This window comes from Desmodus rotundus, chromosome 4 (genome assembly GCF_022682495.2).
Source record: "Desmodus rotundus isolate HL8 chromosome 4, HLdesRot8A.1, whole genome shotgun sequence".
Classification (NCBI taxonomy): Eukaryota; Metazoa; Chordata; class Mammalia; order Chiroptera; family Phyllostomidae; genus Desmodus; species Desmodus rotundus.
The window spans coordinates 68,189,448-68,210,904 of NC_071390.1; the positions used below are offsets into that span (position 1 = coordinate 68,189,448).

Genomic DNA, 21,457 nt, shown 5'->3' on the forward strand with positions numbered 1-21,457 from the left:
TTCACAGTATATTGTTAATTAACTGTCTTTCACTTCACTTGTGTTCCATTAGCACACTACTCTAGGACCTATACTCCCTATTCTAGTTATCCAGATCACATAGATTCTCTCATATCATTGTTGCTGCATTACTATTGTAAATAATAGCTGTTCCATACATTTGTAAATACTACACAGAAACCCTCCCATATCTCAACCCAGTTCACTGTTTCCTGAACTTTATTACTGGTGTGGTCAACTCTATTCTCTCACACATTACATCTATTTTCTACCCTTTACTCTCATTTTACCTCATAATCTGACCTCCCACAAGCTCACAGCTTTCTAGAACCAACTCACAATCCTTCTCCCTACCCATGGAACAAGAGTCTTATCTTCTTTCCACCCTTTCTAAGAAGTGGCTAGGTGAGTGAATTATCACGGTTAACACTATATATATCCAAAGGATCTCCTATCTCTTCTCTAAGGGCTGGTACTTTAAATATCATAGAATACATTCCTGCTGTCTTCAACCATTTTGCCTTTCAACTACAACCTATCACAAAAAGGGTAGGTAGAAGCTGTGAACACCAGGATACCTCCTGGAAGAGGAAACCCACCAACACAGGAACCACCAACAGAGAAGAACAACAGAAGACAGTGAAGGAGGGAGTGGAAGTCACACTAACTAAACCCAGGACTTATCTGGAAAAACAAATAAATACTGAAGAAATTACTGAGAACAAACAACTGAACTACAGCAAGAGAAAAGCCTCAAAACCTTGTACACATGGAAGAAACAGCGCAAACATAACCTGCCCACACCTGCACAACAGAAGACAAGAGGCGGGGGACAGACTGACCGGCAGATAACCAGCGGGTGGGAAAGACCGAACAAAGAAAGACACAACAACAACCAAAAACCAAAGACAAACACAGAGCCAACATAAACCACTGCTCAAGATCAATCAGATCGGGAGATCAAGGAGACTGTACTACTGAATCTCACAGGTATTCTACCACAACAGTTTACACCATAAATCCAGGGGGTCAGAACAGAGCAACTTAAGAAGGAGGGGCTAACAGGCACAGTCTCACAAACAATGGGAAGACAAAGAAACAATCCCCAAATGAAAGGAAAGGAGGAAGTCTCAGAAAAAATGCCAAATGATAAAGAGGCAAGTCAACTATCAGATACTGAGTTCAAAGAATTGATTATCAGGAAGCTCCATGAGCTCACAGAGAATTACCAAAAACTACAGGGAAACTACAATGAACTCACTGCAAACTATATCAACATGAAAAAGGAAATAGAAACTATCAACAAGGGCCAAGAGGAAATGAAGAATAAAATTTCTGAATTGGAGAACACACTAGAAGGAAGGAAAAGCAGACTTGATGAAGTGGTGGATTAGATCAGCGAGCTGGAGGACAAAGTAGAAAAAAACACCCAGAAAGAGCAAGAAAAGGAAAAGAGGCTCAGAAAGAATGAAGAGGGATTAAGGGAAACAAAGGACAACATGAAACGTAACAATATCCGTATAATACGAATACCAGAAGGAGAACAAGAGCAAGGGATAGAAACCCGGTTTGAAAAAGTAATGATGGAAAATATCCCTAATCTGATGAGAGGAAAAGTCACCCAAATCCAAAAAACACAGAGAGTCCCAATCAAGAGGAACCCAAAGAGGTCCACTGTAAGACACAACATAATTAAAATGGCAAAATTCCAAGACAAAGAGAGGATCTTGAAGGCAGAAAGGGAGAAACAGGAAGTAACATACGAGGGAGCCCTGATAAGATTAGCAGCTGATATATCAATGGAAACACTACAAACCGGAAAAGAATGGCAAAAAAATATTCCACGTAATGAGAAGAGGCCTGCAACCAAGGCTACTTTACCCAGCAAGTCTCTCAATCAAGATACAAGGCCAAATAAGGAACTTCCCAGACAAAAGAAGTCTAAAAGAATACACCTCCACCAAACCAGCTGTGCAAGGAATGCTAAATGGACTCCTGTAAGGAAAGGAAGGAAAAGAGAGAGAAAGAGGAACACAGGTACGAAAAAAATGGCAATGAGTAAGTACCTATCAATAATAACCGTAAATGTAAATGGAGTAAATGCTCTAATCAAAAGACATACAATAGCTAAATGTATAAGAAAAGCATGATGGATGGTGGGGGCGGGGGGAGGGAGGTGGGTTCAGCTGGGGTGGGGGGGAGGGAAGGGGAGAAAAGGCATACAACTGTAATTGAATAACAATAAAAATTGAAAGAAAAAAAAGAACAATTTACCAAAAAAAAAAAAAAAAAAGAAAAGAAAAGAAAAGCATGACCCACACATGTGCTGCCTACAAGAGACCCACCTAAGGACAAAAGACCTACAGAGACTGAAAGTGAAGTTCTGGACACAAATTTTCCAAGCAAACAGACAGGAAAAAATAATCCAGCATAGCAATACTCATATCAGACAAAACAGACTTCATATAAAGGACCATAATGAGATACCCAGAGGCTCACTTCATAATACTCAAGGAAGAATCCACCAAGAGGACATTAACATTGTAAATATGTATTAACCCAACACAGGACCACCCAAATTCATAATGAAAATCTTGGAGGACTTCAAGAAAGATATTGACAGCAACACAATTATAGCAGGGGATTTTAACACCCCACTGTCAAAGATGGACAGATCTTCCAAACAAAATATCAACAAAGATGTTGTGGCATTAAAAAATGCCGTAGATGAAATGAACTTAACTGATATATAGAGAGCCTTTCAGACCAAGGAAGCAAAATACACATTCTTTTCAAATACACATGGAACATTTTCAAAGACATACCACACAATGGGATACAAAACAGGCCTCAACAAGTTCAAGAAAATTGAAATCATTATCAAGCATTTTTACTGACCACAAGGGACTAAAACTAGAACAAATCTCAAGGAAATACACCCAAAACACTCAAAAACATGGAGATTGAATAGCATGCCAGTAAACAATGAATGGGTCAAGAACGAGATTACGGAAGAAATCAAAAAGTTTCTGGAAACAAACGAAAATGAACTCACAGCAATCCAAAACGTATTGGACACAGCAAAGGCAGTCCTGAAAGGGAAGTTTATAGCAATACAGGCCTACCTAAAAAGAATGGAAACATCTCAAATACACAACCTAACCCCACACCTACAAGAACTCAAGTAACAACAACAAAGACAACCCAGAGCAAGTAAAAGGAAGGAAATAACAGGATCAGAGCAGAATAAAATGACATAGAGACTAAAAGCACAATTGTAAGGACGAATGAATCCAGGAGCTGGTTCTTTGAAAAGATAAATAAAATCAACAAGCCCTTAAGCAGGCTCATCAAGACAAAAAGAGAGAGGACCCAAATAAACACAATCAGAAATGAAAGAGGAGAGACTACAACTGATATCACCAAAATACAAAGGATTGTAAGAAATTACTATGAAGAACTGTATGCCAAGCAATGTGAAAACCTAGATGAAATGGACAAATTTCTAGAAAAATGTAATCTTCTAAAACTGAATGAAGAGCAGCAGAAAGCCTGAACTGACCAACATCTGGTGTAATTGAAACAGTAATGAAAAAGTTTCTTACACACAAAAGCCCTGAACCAGAGAGTTTCACAGGAAAATTCTCCAAAGCATTTAAGGGACAGTTAACCCCCATCCCCCACAGATTATTCCAAAACATTCAAGAAGATGGAAGACTCCCAAAATCTTTTTATGAAGCCAGCATCATGCTAATCCCAAAACCAGATAAAGACACAACAAAGAACGAAACTTCAAGCCAATATCACTCATGAACATAAATGTTAAAATCCTCAACAAAATACTGGCAAACCGCATCCAGCAATACATTAAAAAGATCATACACCATGATGAATAGGGATTCATCCCAGGGATGCAAGGATGGTATAATATTCTCAAATAAATAAACATAATACACCACATCAACAACAGCAAAGACAAAAATCACATGATCATATCAATAGATTTTGAAAAACCATTTGATAAGGTACAGCACCCATTTCTGATAAAAACACTCAGCAAAGTGGGAATAGAGGGAACATTCCTCAACATAATAAAGGCCGTATATGAGAGACCTACAGCCAACATCATACTGAGTGGACAAAACCATGGAGTTTTCCCACTAAGATCAGGAACAAGAAAAGGATGCCCTCTCTCACCACTCTTATTCAACATAGTATTGGAAGTCCTAGCAACAGCAATAAGGCAAGAAAAAGAAATAAAAGGAATCCAAATTGGAAAGGAAGAAATGAAACTGTCATTGTTTGCAGATGACATGATAGTGTACATGGAAAATCCTATAGACTCCACCAAAAAACTACTTGACCTAATAAATGAATTTGGCAAAATAGCTGGATACAAAGTCAATACAAAGAAATCAAAGACATTCCTGTACACCAACAATGAAACATCAGAAATTAGGAAAAAAATCCCATTTGATATAGCAACAAGAAAAATAAAGTACCTAGGATTAAACCTAACCAAGCAGGTAAAAGACCTGTACTCAGAAAACTGCACAACAGTGAAGAAAGAAATTAAGGAAGACACAAACAAATGGAAACATGTACCATGCTCATGCATTGGAAGAATTAACATCATCAAAATGGCCATACTACCCAAAGTGATTTATGGATTCAATGCCATCCCTATTAAAGCACCCATGACATATTTCACAGATATAGAACAAACATTTCAGAAATTTACATGGAGCCATAAAGGACCCCGAATAGCTGCAGCAATTTTGAGAAAGAAGAACAAAGCAGGAGGGATCACAATACCTGGTATCAAACTGTATTACAAGGCCACTGTAATCAAAACAGCCTGGTACTGGCATAAGAACAGGCACATACCAATGGACCAAAACAGAGAGCCCAGAAATAAACCCAAGTCTTTATGGTCAATTAATATTTGACAAAGGAGGCAGGAGCATAAAATGGAGCAAAAATAGCCTCTTCGACAAATGGTGTTGGGAGATCTGGACAGGTACATGCAAAAAAAAAAAAAGAAAATCGATCTCCATACACAAATATAAGTTCAAGGTGGATAAAAGACTTAAATGTAAATTGTACACCATAAAAGTCCTAGAGGAAAACACTGGCAGGAAGATCTCAGACATTCCACCCAGCAACATCCTCACAGTTATGCCCCCTAAAGCAAGGGACATAAAGGGAAGAATAAACAAATGGGACCTCATCAAAATAAAAAGCTTCTGAATGGCTAAAGAAAACAGCATTAAAATGAAAGGAGAACCAACAGTATGGGAAAACATATTTGGCAATGATACCTCAGACAAGGGTCTGATCTGCAAAATATATAAAAATATATGCAAAAAGAACTCACACGACTCTACTCCAGGAAGACAAACAACCCAATTAAAAACTCAGCAAAGGACTTGAATTGACACTTCTCCAAGGAAGACATACAGAGGGCCCAGAGACATATGAAAAGATGCTCAGCATCACTAGCCACCACAAAGATGCAAATTAATCCACAGTCAGGTACCATCTCACACCAGTCAGAGTGGCCAAAACAAACAAATCAACAAACAAATGTTGGAGATGATGTGGAGAAAAGGGAATCCTAATACATTGTTGGTGGGAATGCAGCCTGGTTCAGCCACTGTGGATAACAGTATGGAATTTCCTCAGAAATCTAAAAATGGAACTGCCTTTTAACCCAGGAATTCCACTGCTGGAATTATACACTAAGAACACTGAAACACCAATCCAAAAGAACCTGTGCACCCCAATGTTCATAGCAGCACAATTTACAATAGCCAAGTACTGGAAGCAACCGAAGTGCCCATCAGCAAACAAGTGGATCCAAAAACTATGGTATATTTACACAATGGAATTCTATGTAGCAGAGAGAAAGGAGGAGCTCCTACCCTTGCAAGCATGGATGAAACTGGACTTCATTTGCTAAGTGAAATAAGCCAGGCAGTGAGGGACAAATACCATATGATCTCATCTTTAAGTGGAACATAATCAACAGAAGAAAAAAGCAAACAAAATATAACCAGAGACACTGAAGTTAAGAACAATCTAAGAATAGCGAGTGGAGGGGGGGACGGGACAGTGGGGAGAAGGGTTTTCAGGAACTACTATAGAGGACACATAGACAAAAACCAAGGGGAAGTGTGGAAGCAGGGGAGGGAGGCAGGTTTCCCTAGGGTGGGATAGAGGGGTGGGAGAAAATGCAGACCAATTTAAGTTAACATCAATAAAATAATTTGAAAATAAAAAGAAATAAAAAATAAGTCAAGTGCTATCTCATATTATGAATAAAAATTATTTTGAGATAAATCACAAACATAATCATAAAACCTAAAACTATAAGACCTCTAAAAGAATAGATGAATGGCTTTATGACACTGGGGTAGGTGAAGATTTCTTAGACAGGATCAAGGCAAAGGTAACCTCATTAAATTTTTAAAACCTACATTATATTAATATTAAAACACCTTTCAGAAAATGCTTAGGCAAGAAGGGAAGAAACATATTCAGAAAACAAAGATGTCACAAAGATTTGTGTTCAGAATTTTTGAAGAACCCTTAAACTCAATAAAAACAGCCGAATTTTGAAAAATGAAAAAAGGACCTGAACATAAACTTTACAGAAGATAGAATACTGGCTAATGCCTACATGAGATACTGTTCAACATCACTAGTTATCAGAGAAATGTAAATTATAACCAGTGTAATACCACTACATGTGCAACAAAATGGCTAAAAAGAAAAAAAGGCCACATTAAATGTCGACAAAGATTTAGAACAAGTGGAGTTCCAATACTGCTGGTAGGACACTAAATGCACAAAAATTTTCGAAAATGATTTGGTAATTTCTTATAAAATAAAAAATACATCCCTTTAACTGAAAAATTCCACTAATAGGCATGTACCCAACAGAAATTGAAAATGCATGTCCAGAAAAACTACATACAAGAATTTTCATAGCAGCTTTAAAATCTCATATTTGTCAGGATTCAGCCAGAGGAAGAAAAGCAGTACAAGATACCTCTTAAAATATTTATTTAAAGGAAGCGGCTTAAGCAATTGTTGGGACTGACTAGACAAGTGCTATGGACACGCTAAAACTCTCAGACACAGCTGCAACTGCTGTTCACAAAAGGAATTTCTTTTTCAGAGAAGTTCCAGTATTGCTCTTAAACCTTTAAACTGACTGAATTAGAACCACCAGATTATCTAGGATAATCTTCATTATTTAAAGTCAACTGATTATGCACTTTAATTACATTTATAAAATATCTTTATAACACCTAGAGTAGTGTTTCACTGAAACTGGGGGCAATAGCCAAGCTGATATGTAAAAAACACCATCATAAGCCTAAAAGTAGAAACAATCAAAATGTCCATCAATAGGAAATTTGCAAGTGCCATAATCATACAGATATTACTTAGTAATAAAAAGGAACAAATAATTGATAAAACCAAAAATATAGGTGAATCTGTTATGTATTATGCCAAGCAAAAGAAGTGGGGGAAAGAAATGAACACACTATGCAAATTTATTTACATGAAATTCTAAAAAAAAAACAAAATGAATTTATGATGGGAATAAAAAAGATTTTGCACCCCAATGTTCACAGCAGTGCTACTTACAATAACCAAGTGCTGGTAACAGCCTAAGTGCCCATCAGTAAATAAGTAGATCAAAAAACTGTGGTACATTCACACTGTGGAATACTACACAGGAGAAGGAAAGAAGGCGCACCTACCCTTCACAACAGCATGAATGGAATTGGAGAGTATTATGCTAAGTGAAATAAGCCAGTTGGTAAAAGACAAATACCACATGATCTGACCTGAAAGCGGAACCTAATCAATTAAACAAATGAGCAAAACAGAACCAGAAACATGGAAATGAGTAAACTGACAGTGATCAGAGGGGAGGGGTAAGGGCGATAACAAGGTAAAGAAGTGAAAGGGGCAAATCAAAGAACACAAATAGAGGACTCATTGGCATAGACAATGGGCTGGGATTGATTGTGGGGTGTTGGGGCAGGAGAGAAACAGGGATAAAGGTAGAACAACTGTAACTGAATAACAACAGCAAAAAACATAAAAATAAAATTTACAACCAAAAAGAAAAGTTTAGGTCGTTTCTGGGGCTGGCCTGTACATTGACCAGAATAGGGACCAAGGGAATTTTCTGGGATAATGGACATATTGTTTCATGTCTTCATAGGAATGTAGAATTACAAGGGTATATCTCTTTGCCAAAATTCAACAAAGTATACACTTAACATTGTGTTCTTTGGTATGTGTAAATTTTATCTCAAAAGGAAGGAAGAAAACAAAGGAAGAGAGAGAGGGAAGAAGGGAGGGAGGGAGTAAAGAAAGAAAGGAGCAAACTATAAAAAAAAATATTGAACTCCACATAAACGTTTGCTTTTTGCAGTGACATGCCTTAGAAAAAAAAGCTCAAATAAACAATATAACTTTAAATGGAATTTGAAAAAGAATAAACAAAGCCTAAAGTAAGAGAAAGGAAGGAAATAATACAGATCAGAGCAGAAATAAAGGAAATAGAATCTAAAAAAGTGAAACAAAAGATCAATGAATCAAAGAGCTGGTTCTTTGAAAGATAAACAAGATTGGCAAACCTTTAATCAGACTCCTCAAGAAAAAAAGAGTGAGAACCCAACTAGACAAAATAAGAAACGAAAGAGAAGTAGCAACTGACACCAAAGAAATACAAAGCATTCTAGGAAAATACTATGAACAACTAACTAGACGCCAACAAATTTGACAACTTTGACAAAATGCAGAGTTCAAAACACTGGTAAACAGGATGCTCACAGAAATGGTTGATTATGGTCGCAAAAAAAAAAAAGGAAAAAGTGAAGATTATGAAAAGTGAAATAAAGGAAAATGTACAGGGAACCACCAGTGAAGGGAAGGAAACTGGGACTTAAATCAATGATTTGGACCAGAAGGAAGAAATAAACAGTGAACCAGAACAGAATGAAGAAGTAAGGATTCAAAAAAAATGAGGAGAGGTTTAGTAACCTCAAGGACAACTGTAACAATCCTAAATCTGAATCACAGGGGTGCCAGAAGGAGAAGAGAAAGAGCAAGAAATTGAAAATTTATTTGAAAAAATAATGGAGAACTTCCCCAATCTGGCAATGGAAATATACTTCCAGAAGTCCAGGAAGTTCAAAGAGTCCCAAAAAAGTTAGACCCAAGGAGGAACACACCAAGGTACATCATAATTACCCAAGATTAAAGGTAAGGAGAGAATCCTAAAAGGAACAAGAGAAAAGGAGAGAGTTACCTACAAAGGAATGTCCATAAGACTATCAGCTGATTTCTCAAGAGAAACCTTAGAGGCAAGAGGGGCTGGAAAGAAGTATTCGAAGTCATGAAAGGCAAGGACCTACATCCAAGATTATTCTATCCAGCAAAGCTATCATTTAGAATGGGAGGGCAGATAAAATGCTTCCCATATAAGGTCGTGTTAAAGGAGTTCATCATCACCCAGTCCTTATTATAATTGTTAAAGGGACTTATCTGAGAAAAAGAGGATCAAAACTATGAACAGTAAAATGACAACAAACACACAACTATCAACAACTGAACCTAAAAAAAAAAAGACAAAAACAAACTAAGCAAACAACTAGAACAGGAACAGAATGAAAGAGAGAGAGAGATCACCTGGAGGGTTATCAGTGGGGAAGGGGAGGGACGAAAATGTGGGAAAAGGTACAGGGAATAAGAAGCATAAATAGTAGGTACAAAATAGACGTAAGAGGTAAAGAATAGTATGGGAAATTGATTAGCCAAAGAACTTCTAAGTATGACCCAGAGACATGAACTAAGGTGAGGGGATGCTGGTGGGTTGGAGCATACAGGACAGAGGGGAATAAAGGAGAGAAAAAATGGGGAAACTTTAATAGCATAATCAATAAAATATATTTTAAGAAAAGAATCAACCCATGAGACACAAATAAATGGAAACATATACTATGTTCATGGATTGGAAGAATTAACATCATCAAAATGTCCATACTACCCAAAGCAATTTACAGATTCAATGCAATCCCTATTAAAATACCAATGACATATTTCACAGATATATAACATTTCAAACATTTATATGGAACAATAAATGACACCAAATAGCCACAGCAATTTTAAGAAAGAACAAACTAGGAGGGATCACCGTACCTGACATCAAACTATATTACAAAGCCACTGTAATCAAAACAGTCTGGTATGGACATAAGAACACACACATAGATCAACGGAACAGAACAGAGAGCCCAGAATAAACCCAAATCTCTATGGTCAATTAATATTCAACAAAGGGGGCGGAAGCATAAAATGGAGTAAAAACAGCCTCTTCAACAAAGGGTGTTGGGAGATTTGGACAGCTACATGGATAAAAATGAAACTCGACCACCAACTTACACCATACTCAAAAATAAACTCAAGGTGGATAAAAGACTTAAATGTAAACTGTGACACCATAAAAGTCCTAGAGGAGAACATAGGCAGGAAAATCTCACATATTCCACACAGCAATATTTTCGTCTATATGTCCCTTACAGCAAAAGACATAAAGGAAAGAATAAACAAATGGGACTTCATCAAAATAAAAATCTTCTTCATGGCTAAAGAAAACATCAGCAAAATGAAAAGGGAACCAACTGTATGGGACAATGTATTTGCAAATGATACCTTGGACAAGGGTTTCATCTCTAAAATATATGAAGAACTCACACAATTCCACTCCAGGAAGTCAAACCCAATTAAAAAATAGGCAAAGGACCCAAACAGACACTTGTGCAAGAAGGACGTACAGTGGGCCCAGAGACATATGAAAGGATGCTCAACATCATTATCCATCAGAGAGACACAAATTAAAACTACAATGAGATACCACTTCACGCTGGTGAGAATGGCCATTATAAACAATTCAACAAACAAGTGTTGGAGAGGATGTGGAGAAAAGGGAACCCTAGTGCACTGTTGATGGGAATGCAGAATGGTGAGGCCACTGTGGAAAACAGTATGGAATTTCCTCAGAAAACTAAAAATGGAACTGCCTTTTGACCCAGCAATCCACTGCTGGGATTATTACCTAAGAATCTGAAGTACCAATTCAAAAGAACCTGTGCACCCCAATGTTCATAGCAGCACAATTTACAATAGCCAAGTTCTGGAAGCAACTGAAGTGCCCATCAGCAAATGAGTGAATTAAAAAGCTATGGTATATTTACACAAAGGAATACTATGCAGCAGACACAAAGAAGGAGCTCCTATCCTTTGTGACAGCATGGATGGAACTGGAGACTACCAGGCTAAGTGAAATAAGCCAGGCAGTAAAAGACAAATACCATACGATCTCACCTATAAGCAGAACCTAATCAACAAAACAAACAAGCATGCAAAACATAACCAGAGACATTTAAATAAAGAACAAACTGAAGTAACTAGAGGGCAAAGGAGAGAGGGATAATGGCGGATAATAGGAGAAGGGTCATCAAGCAACACGTGTAAAGGATACATGGAGAAAGCCAAAGGGGGTAGGATCAAGGGTGGAAGGTGTGGATGCGTAGGACGGGGCCGGGGCAGTGGTGAGGGGGAAATGGAAACAACTGTACTTGAATAACAATAATAAAACAAGTGTTTAAAGAAATGACACATGGACAAAGCCAAAGGTGTTTAGGATCGAGGGTGGGAGGCAGGGATGGGTGAGTGGTGGCGGGAAAATGAAGACAACTATACTCGAACAATAATGAAAAAAAGATTAAAAAAAAGTATCAACCAATGAATAAATACATCCATAAGTGGAATAACAAATCAATGTTTCTCTCTCCCTCCCAAATTCAATAAATAAAAACTTTATAATATGTAAAATACTTGGAGATATATCTGAGAATATGTAAAAGTATACAATTAAAGTATAAAATATTACTAACAGAAGTAAAAAACCTAAACATACAGGGTGATAACTCATCTATGTGTCAAAGAGTAAATATTAAAACGTCAGTTCTCCCCAAATTGATCCATGGATTCAAAGCACTCTTAAGTAAAATTTCAGCAAGCTTTTTGTAGCTATGCATGATCTGTTTGTAAAATTCACCAAAAATGTCTGAAGAAGCACAAAGTTGGATGGCTCACAGTGACTTATTTTGGAATTATTATAAAACTACAATAATCAAAAGAACAAATAAACTAAATTTCAAAATTGGGAACTCTGATCTTTAAAAGTCACTATTAAGATAATGAAAAGACATGCCACATACCTGATAAAGGATATGTATCCAAAATATATACAGCATTTTCAAAATTCAACAACAATAAAAAAACCCCACCAAACAACCCAATTAAAACATGGGAAAAAAATGATTTCATATGTATAGTTGTAGGTTAAAGTTTACCTAATTTTATTCTTTATAACATACAGTTTATTATATGTCAATTATATCTCAATAAAGCAGTATACAAATATAATTTTAGTCTCCCACTAGACCGTCAGCTTCTCGAGGACAGAGATTACAAATTATTAACATTTGAGTCTGTAATAGTATCATGTAACTCAAGAATATAGAAGTAGATAAGTACTTGCCATAGAAACATAATTAATGAGCAAAGCAGAAAAAATATTGTATTAACTAAGGTTAAAATAGTAAGTCCAGAAATACTTAATCAAAAGTACTATATAAGTGACACACATAAAAAATCCACACTTACAAAGAGTGTGGCAGGGTAAAAAGAGCACCACACTGAGATTAGGAGATAGGAGGAATCCAAAATGAATCCTTAACCAAATCTCATTAGACTTTATTTTGTCACCAGGTTTGTTAATAATTCTTATCTTGTTTACCTAATATCATTGCTTAGAAAACCCAATAAGATCAATTTAAAATCCTTCTAAACCATAAAGGATTGAGTATTGGTGTCTTTAGACTTAATTTTATTAGGGGGTAGAGAAATCAAAGGTATATGATTCCAAGTATGTGGGGTTTAAAAGCAATCTGGTCTACTGGCCTGACTGGGAATAAAGACAACCAGGAACAGTTGCGTTCTTTTCTATTTTCTGCCCTGCAATGGCCATGCCTCATTTTTTTCCATTTATTTAAAAAGCAACAACAAGAACAATAACAAAACACATTTACTCTGATCCCTTAACTATCAAAACAAATACCTGTTCTGTCCTTTGAAAAGTGAATAAACATAAATAGTTGAAAAACATAAATAGCAATTATATTTTTATTTCAAGTTAGAATGGTTTCAGTCTTCTCTCCTAAGATAAACAAGGGTGGATTTATTTCCTTCAGTTATGGGAAATTTAAAAATCACATATATGTTTCTGCTCTAAACAAGTTAAATTATGGGTTTTCTAAGTAAACATCTTTTGAACTTATGTCAGCTATTCTGAAAAAAGACCCTTGTTTTAAATTCCGATTTACTGATAAACCATGATGAAATACAAAGGTAAACAGTGACAACAGCAAACAAGAGTCAAGACTGAATGACCTTTACGATATAGTTCTCTCTACCTTCACTTAAGGAAAAACTAGAAGGAACACACATCTTTTCAAGAGTTCATGACAGCTTTATGAGTTTTCAGATTTAGCAGTAAAAAACATTCTTATTTTCTCTTTAAGTAAAGTTTGTGATGAACATAGGAAAAATATTTGGAGGTTAAAAATATTCTGCTTAACAATGGGTTGTGTCCTTGTAAAGAAAGTTTCTATGAAAGCCATCTACCCTTTTATTAGTATCATTCATAGAGTGGTAATTATTGTAGCAGATAAAAGAATCTTGCCTTTTCATTGCCATGATTAACAAAAATTAACAAAAGCCAAATTCCAAATGATTCTGGATCTTTCCCAATGAGTGGGTGTCATTTAGTTAGCAACAGGCTGTTTTGTAGTAATGGGCATTCTAGTGTTATTATTCTATAAAAAGCACCAGTATTATAAGCAATGGTGTCCACTTTTGTCCTATCTATCAGTTCTGCTGACTCTCATAAATGATATAATGGCTCTGATTCTGGGATGACTTGATTCATAAGACTGCAGGTTTTGTTAAATTTACTAACATTCTGCTCAGTAAGTTTCACATCAAGGCAACTTTATATGTTTACTACACAGAAACAACATAACAATCTTCCAGAACCACAGTAACACTCTTTCGCATTGAAGGTATTTGCTGCTGGGTGTTGTAGAGGAACACAAGAGAGAGGAAAAGGGTAAAAAGAAAAGGGAAGATTGGAGTTTTAATTCCTTCCCTCTAACTATACTGACTGAAAGGTTTTAACTTACAGCTGCCCCAGGGATCACAGAAAATAAGAGGGATAACATTATCTGGATAAAAGTATTTGCCTGTTTGCATGACCTGTTCATATTCATTAAAAGTCTGATACCAACCAGATGCCCCACAATGATGATAAATTTAATTTATTTCCAATTTATCAAACTCTTCTATAGATTCAGGGAACACAGTCACAGCCACTGAACCTAGATGAATCACTGAAGGAATGGAATTGATCAGGCAGTGCACAGTTAAGAGTCTCCTAAGAAGGGAGATGGCAGAAATCCAACATCAAATAGATGATGAAATGGCCATTTCCATTAAGGGAACATCACATCACAGATATTAATTAGGAGGCTCTATAATAGAGTTAAGAGGATGTGGGGGGAAAATGCTGAGTTAAAAGTCACCCCGGATGTCCTTAGCCTGAAGCAATTAGAGAGATGAAGTTGAGTCATGGATCTGCAATTTTCCAATCATTTCACAATGCCTGCAGGTAAGTCAGAGACCAGACATAACTCCAGAGTGTTGGAGTTTTTTAGATTGGAGAACTATCTTTTAAAAAAGAAAAAAATTTCTACTCTTTTCCTCTTATGGGTAAGTTACATCCTTTGTTCATAGCAGCATTAATGGCAGATGACAAGAGACTTACTACGTTCCTAGTACAAGAGAAATGAAGGCAATGAAACAAATTACCTTTGAGGGGTTTTTTTTTTAACCTGTCTTTATTAACTTGTTCTTTTTTTTTAACACACACTCTCTTTCTCTCTCTCTCTCTCTTACACACACACACACACACACACACACACACACACCCCTCTTGTTGTGCATGGCAAGCCTACCCCAATCTAGTGAGGGATGGATCTGGTATTACATATTTGGGTTATGAGTCCCAAACCCTAGAATTAGAAATCTGGAACGGGAATGCTTGGTTACACATATATAGACAACCCTCACCTAATCCTGGCTTCCCCTCTGTGCCTTTCACCTAGCCCAGCCTCTCCTAACCTCTGCACCAACCACTTATTCCTGTTTAGAGCAATCTGCAATCTTCCAGCAGAAGGAAATCAAGTAATGGGGCCACCCAAGTAAAATCTAGTCTTCCACAAAACACTGAAGATGGAGGGGTTTCAAAAAGGCACTATGGCAGAAAATGCAGCTCTAATTGGCAAAAATGAGGTAGTTCAATAGGCTATACACTCCAAATAGTTGTTCTCCCTGATGATAAAAACAACAAAAAGTATTCCTGCTGTGCAGACCCGGAGCTGCTGCCCACTTACCCCTGAGATTGCTCATGTACCTGAGAACATAGTGCAAGAATAAGGGCCTTAGATTAAAACACACAAAAATACAAAAACCAGAATATTTATATTACCAAAAAAAAGTTAAAATGCACAAGATATATCATTTGCACATAGCTAGTGCAGTTGGTATCCTGGAGATAGTGGGACCCAAGGTGCAGTTACCCAAGGGACAAAATAAAATTGTATTGGAAACAGGGTGGGAGTGAAGTTAGGAACAGCAGGTCTGCAGCTGTTCCACAACCATCCCTTATGCTATAGTCACAGCCCACTGCTTGGGGCAATTCTCAGCACCCTATCCCAAGAATGGGGGATAAGGAAAAACCCTGCTGTATCCTTGAGAGATTCCCTCTCATAGAATGTAGTCGTTTGTGGGCTGGGTTCATCAATCTGGTCTCATGCTAATCTTTTCATTCCGGCAAGGGAAATATTGTCATTACATATCCTTCTTTAAAAAGAAAACAACTTCCCTATGTAGGTCACTTTCAAAAGCTGGAGACTCAAATAAAGCATGCAAGGAGGGATTTCCCCCAAAACCCTCACATGTATTTAGACAGAATGTGGTTGGAGTTCCTTTGCCCCCTCCCCTCCTCCCAACCAAGAAGGAAGGGGAGTTGAGGCTGTAGAACCCAGCCTGTGATACATGGCAGTGCCAGCTGCTCCTTACCCACCCTGTCTCCACTTTCTCCACTCTGCTGATTGATGCCCGCTCCTTGAAATTTCTTGATCACAAAAGGATAGCGTCTGAGCCACTGCAGCTCAATTCTGGGCATCTGGGAGCAGGACAGGGCTATGGATCTTTTCCTCATTTCAAAAGTGGGCTGGCTTTCCCTGTAAGCTGGGGGCCTGCTGGGCCTTCATATGGCTCATGCTCTGTTAGAAGTGGCACTTCTTGGGCTGGGTGGCAGCTTGCATTCCTTGGCATGATGGTCTAGACCTCCACAGTTGTAGCACCTGTCTCCTTTTGATCTGCACTTCTGTATGTTCTTCCCTTTTGGCCACCTCTCACTTCCAATACAGAACACCCTACCAGGGCTGGTGACTCAAATAGATTCCAGGCCCTTGGCAAACTTGTTAAAGGTGAACTCCACTGCCTCACCCTCCTTCAGGCTCTGGGAGCCCTCCATTTGCAGCCTACTCTGGTGCACAAAGTCAATCACCAGTGGGGTGGAGCAGGACCCCAGCACAGGCAGTCGTACCCCGTTCACACATTGAACCACTTACAGATGCTGGTACCGTGCAACAGCTGCGGCTCCTCTGCCATCCAGCGGCCAAGTCCTCTGGTGCCTTGGCGCAGCCACCTGCAAACTGCTGGTTTGACTCAGAGCCCATGGTAGTCAACTAAGCCGGAGGGCCCCGGCCCCAGGTCTGGCGGCTGTTGGCCCCAGAGAAGTCCAGAGGCAAAGGGGCAACACTGAGTTTAAATGCCCAGCATTCTACCAACTTTTTTTTTTCAATGATGTACAGTTGACCCTTGAACAACACAGGGGTTAGAGGAGCAAGCCTCCCTCATAATTGAAAATCCACATATAACTTTTAACTCCCCCAAAACTTAACTACTAATAGCCTACTGCTGACTGAAGGGCTTATTAACATATATATTGTATGTTATATGTATTACATACTGTATTCTTTTTTTTTCTTTAGAGAGGGGAAGGGAGGGAGACAGAGAAGGAGAGAAACATCAATGTGGGAGAGGAAAATTGGTTGACTGCCTTTCCAATACACCCCGACCAGGGACCAAACCCTCAGCCTGGGCATGGGCCCTGACCAGGAATGGAATCCACGACCTTTTGGTTTGTGAATGATGCCCAACCAAGTCACATTGGCCAGGGCTATAATGTATTCTTAAAATAAAGTAAGCTAGAGAAAAAAATGTTATTAAGAAAATCATAAGGAAGAGAAAATACATTTACAGTACTGTACTGTATTTACTAATACTGTAAATTTATGTCATGTTTACAAAATGAATCAAGTGTCTGCCACTACCTATGTCATACTGTTATTAGATCATAGAAAACACTGTAGACTGTTATATGTATTACTAACACAAGACATCAAAAACAAAAAGATAACACAAAAAGATAATATGAAAAGAGTATAACAATGCATGTATTGATAACAAAGAAGCAGCAATATGATCACTTATGGTAATCTAGCATAATTGATACAATTGCTTCATGGTAGAAAGGAAATCTCCAAAAAATTTTCAAACTTACATTGTTCAAGGATCAAATTTATATACATCTTAAAAATTGATGGACTATTTTTTTTTCTGAGCCTTCAGTTCAAATCTAGCTTATCTACTAAAATTTAAACTTCTTCTAAAGTATTATTTGATACAATCAAATGCTGGAGACAGTCACATTCCACACCTTCACAGCTCTCTGAAACAAGAGTCTGCTATTTTGATATGTTAAGGCAAAAAATAACAACTGTTAATTGTCTGAGTTTATTTAGGAAATTAAGAATGAACCTTGGCAAAGGATTTCTTCTGGATAGAGGTTGTGATCCAAACTGTAATAAAATGGAGAGGTTAATAATATCCTTTTATTCTCAGTATTGTCTCAGCTCACATATTGGTTTAGCTATATTTATTTGTTGTTTACTATGTATGCAGATACAAATAATGCAGTTGGAAGGTGTAAGTAGAGAAGAGAGTACAAGGAATTACAGGAAAAAAATTAAACTGTCATAAATCCACTGCTGGACAAATATAAACTTTGAATATTGGTCTTATACTGTTTAGACAGCTCTGAAGGTATGGAACGTGACTGTCTCCTGCTTTGGGGTCATAATGAATACTGCTCAGTTGTAAAAAGAAGAAAATTTTACCCTTTGTGACAGCATGGATGGACCTGAAGAACATTATCCTAAGTGAAATAAACCAGTCAGAGAAAGACAAATACCATATGATTTCACTCATATATGGAATCTAATGAAAAAACTTAACAAACAAGCAAAATAGGGACAAATTAATAGACAGAAAGCAGGGTGACAGCTATAGCAGGGCGCAGGGGGAGTTGAGAGTGTGGAGGGATCAAGCAAAAAGGAAAAAGGACTCATGGACATAGACAACAGAGTGGTGATTATGAGGGGGAGAGGGGTATAATGGGGCTAAATGGTAATGGAAAAAATACAATAAAAAATCATGCTAAAAAACATGGGGTATCTAAATGATGTGAAATAACTTGAAAGCCTTTTTACCAACAAGTACTTTAAAAAGATAAGAATATATCAGCAAAAATGATGAAGTAAATTCTTTCCTCCATAAAAGCAATAAGAAGACTAGTAAAAATTGTGAGAATCAACTTTTTCTGAACTGTGGGAGTTAATCAAAGGCCTGGAGCAGTCCAAGGAATGTTTATTCAAAGAAAATTGGTTGAATCTTGGTAAAAGGAGTGAGTTTTGTGGTGTTTTTAACTTGCCCTATTCCTATTCCACTCTTCCAAGCTCTGTGGTAGCCTTAAAGACCAACAGCCTATAATCAACGGGACCTAGCAGCCTGGTATCCACCAGAGGTGATAAAGGAGGGCTAAAGCTCCTTCAAAGCTCCATTCTCAGAGAATTGTCATTATATAACCTGTCTGGTGCTTTCCTGGAAGACTTACTCACAAGACTATATTTGATCTGAATTGGAGCTTGCCCAGTAGCAAAGCCTAATCTCCAGTGATGTTTGTTGAAAACAATTATAAACAATTGTTTAACACTGTAGCTGCTTGAGGCAGTAAGTAATAGTTAGAGCAAACAACAGGCTAACAAAAAGTTTCAAAGAAAAAGCTGAGGAATAAGATGCCCATAATGGGCTTTGAAAAGATCTAAGTATCCCTGGGAATACAGAAGGACACACACCTGCCCATAGCTATCCACATGCTTAAGAAATGAGAAGGTCCTCTCTGTCTAACCTTGGGATTCTGTTCATGCAGGAAGTGAATGTCAAGTACAAGCAGGAAGTGTCAACTGCCTGCTGGAATGGTGGATGAGACCAATAGCACAAAGAGCCCTTCAGCAAGGACTGAGAAACTTATTGGTTCTAGGCACTTAAGGAAACATTTGTCCAATCATTAGCTGACCACAAATCTAACCAAGCAGAGACTTTAGTGGCCACACACACACACACACGCACAAATACAGACCTTTAGTTTTTACAAAACTAAGTTAGGGCATGTCCTTCCCAAATATATTCCCTCTCGGATTTCTACTGCCAACACAGTCCTCTACTAGGCAGAAAGAGCCCAGTGCTTATGTGAGGAATGTGGAATATTTTCCCTAAGGCTTTGTGTCTCCTTCACTCCTTTGATCCTTCTCCTGCTGCTGCCCCTGAACAGGCTCCTTCTCCTCTCTGCTATGCCCCTGAATCTCAGGGTGACCTGCCATGTTCTGCTGTTATTTCCCAGGAATGGATGCCATCAATCATATCTCCTGTATTCGCACAGAGGAACAGGACCATCTCCACTCTGACATCAAAATAAGTCCTGCAGGACAGAAGCTTGATGTTACTTCCTATTTCTCTTTGACTTCTCCTACCTGTGTCTAAGGCCTCGGAGAATTTACTTAACTGAACTTTTCTTCAGGATGGTACTTAGGGTCTTCCATACTAATATGCATTGCCATGCTAAAAAATTCTTCTGTCCTTTAAGATCAAATTCATAGTGTATATAGCATATTTGAAATTTGCTAAAAGAGTAATCGGAAAAAATCATCAAAAAAATTTTTGTAACTATGTTTGGTAATGAACGTTGCTAGCCTTATTGGGATGATCTTTTTCACAATATATACAAATACCGAATCATTATGCTGTACACTTGAAAAAATACAATGGCTGATATAAATATTATCTGTCAATTATACCTCAGTTAAAAAGATCAGATACTAAAACAAAAAGAATGCAGACTTTACAAAATCAGTTTAGAAAAGTAAATAAACAAATACCACCAAAAAGCACCAAAAATACACCATGGGAAAAGAGAAAAATATGATTTTAAGAGTTACCACATTATTTAAAATGTCCAGTTTTCAACAAAAAATTGAGACATGCAAAGAAATGAAAAAGTAGGGCCCATACTCAGAAACAAAAAATTAGTCAATAATACAGGAACTGTCTCCAAGGATCCCAGCTGTTGGACTTACTAAAAAAGCTTTAAATCAACTATTTAAATATGTTCAAAGAACAATAAAGAAAATTATGTCTATAGAACTAAACGAAAGTATAAGAATAATGCCTCACAAATAGAGACTCTCAACAAAAAGATAGAAATTATTAAAAAACCCAGAAAATTCTAGAGTTAAAATGTACAATAACTGAACTGAAATTTCACTGCAAAAGCAGATCAGAGCAGGCAGAAGGCAGAATTAGTGAACTTAAGGTAATCTAGTCTGAGGAACATAAAAAAAATAAAGAACAGCAACAACAAATAAATGAGCAGAGCTTCAGAGACCAATGGGACACCATCAAAGGTACCAACATATGTATAATGGGAGTTCCACAAGGAGAGGAGAGAAAGGAGCAGAAAGAATATTTGAAGAAATAATGGCCAAAGATTTACCTAATTTATCTAAACTTTCATGAGGCTCAATGAATTCCAAACCAGATAATCAAATATATCCATACCTAAACACACCATAATCAAGCTACTGAAAGACAAAGACAAAGAGGGAATCTTGAAAGCAAAAAATAAAACAAAATTTAGATACTCTCCTGAAGGTGGCCTAAAATAAATCTGAGGCAAAGAATGTGGTGTTAAGATGAGACTGAGAATCTTAGTTCTCTCATGTATCTCTTTGGAGGTGAATCAGTTGAATATACATTTGATATAACTCATAGGGAA

The 21,457-nt window shown here is 37.4% G+C and overlaps 1 protein-coding gene and 1 pseudogene across 4 annotated transcripts in view; both read right to left on the minus strand.

The window, feature by feature from the left end:
* Positions 1-21,457, minus strand: part of PARG (poly(ADP-ribose) glycohydrolase) — a 222,384-nt gene that overhangs the window by 62,650 nt on the left and 138,277 nt on the right. The window lies entirely within an intron of this gene.
* On the minus strand, positions 16,305-17,153 carry LOC112305574 (protein lin-28 homolog A pseudogene; annotated as a pseudogene).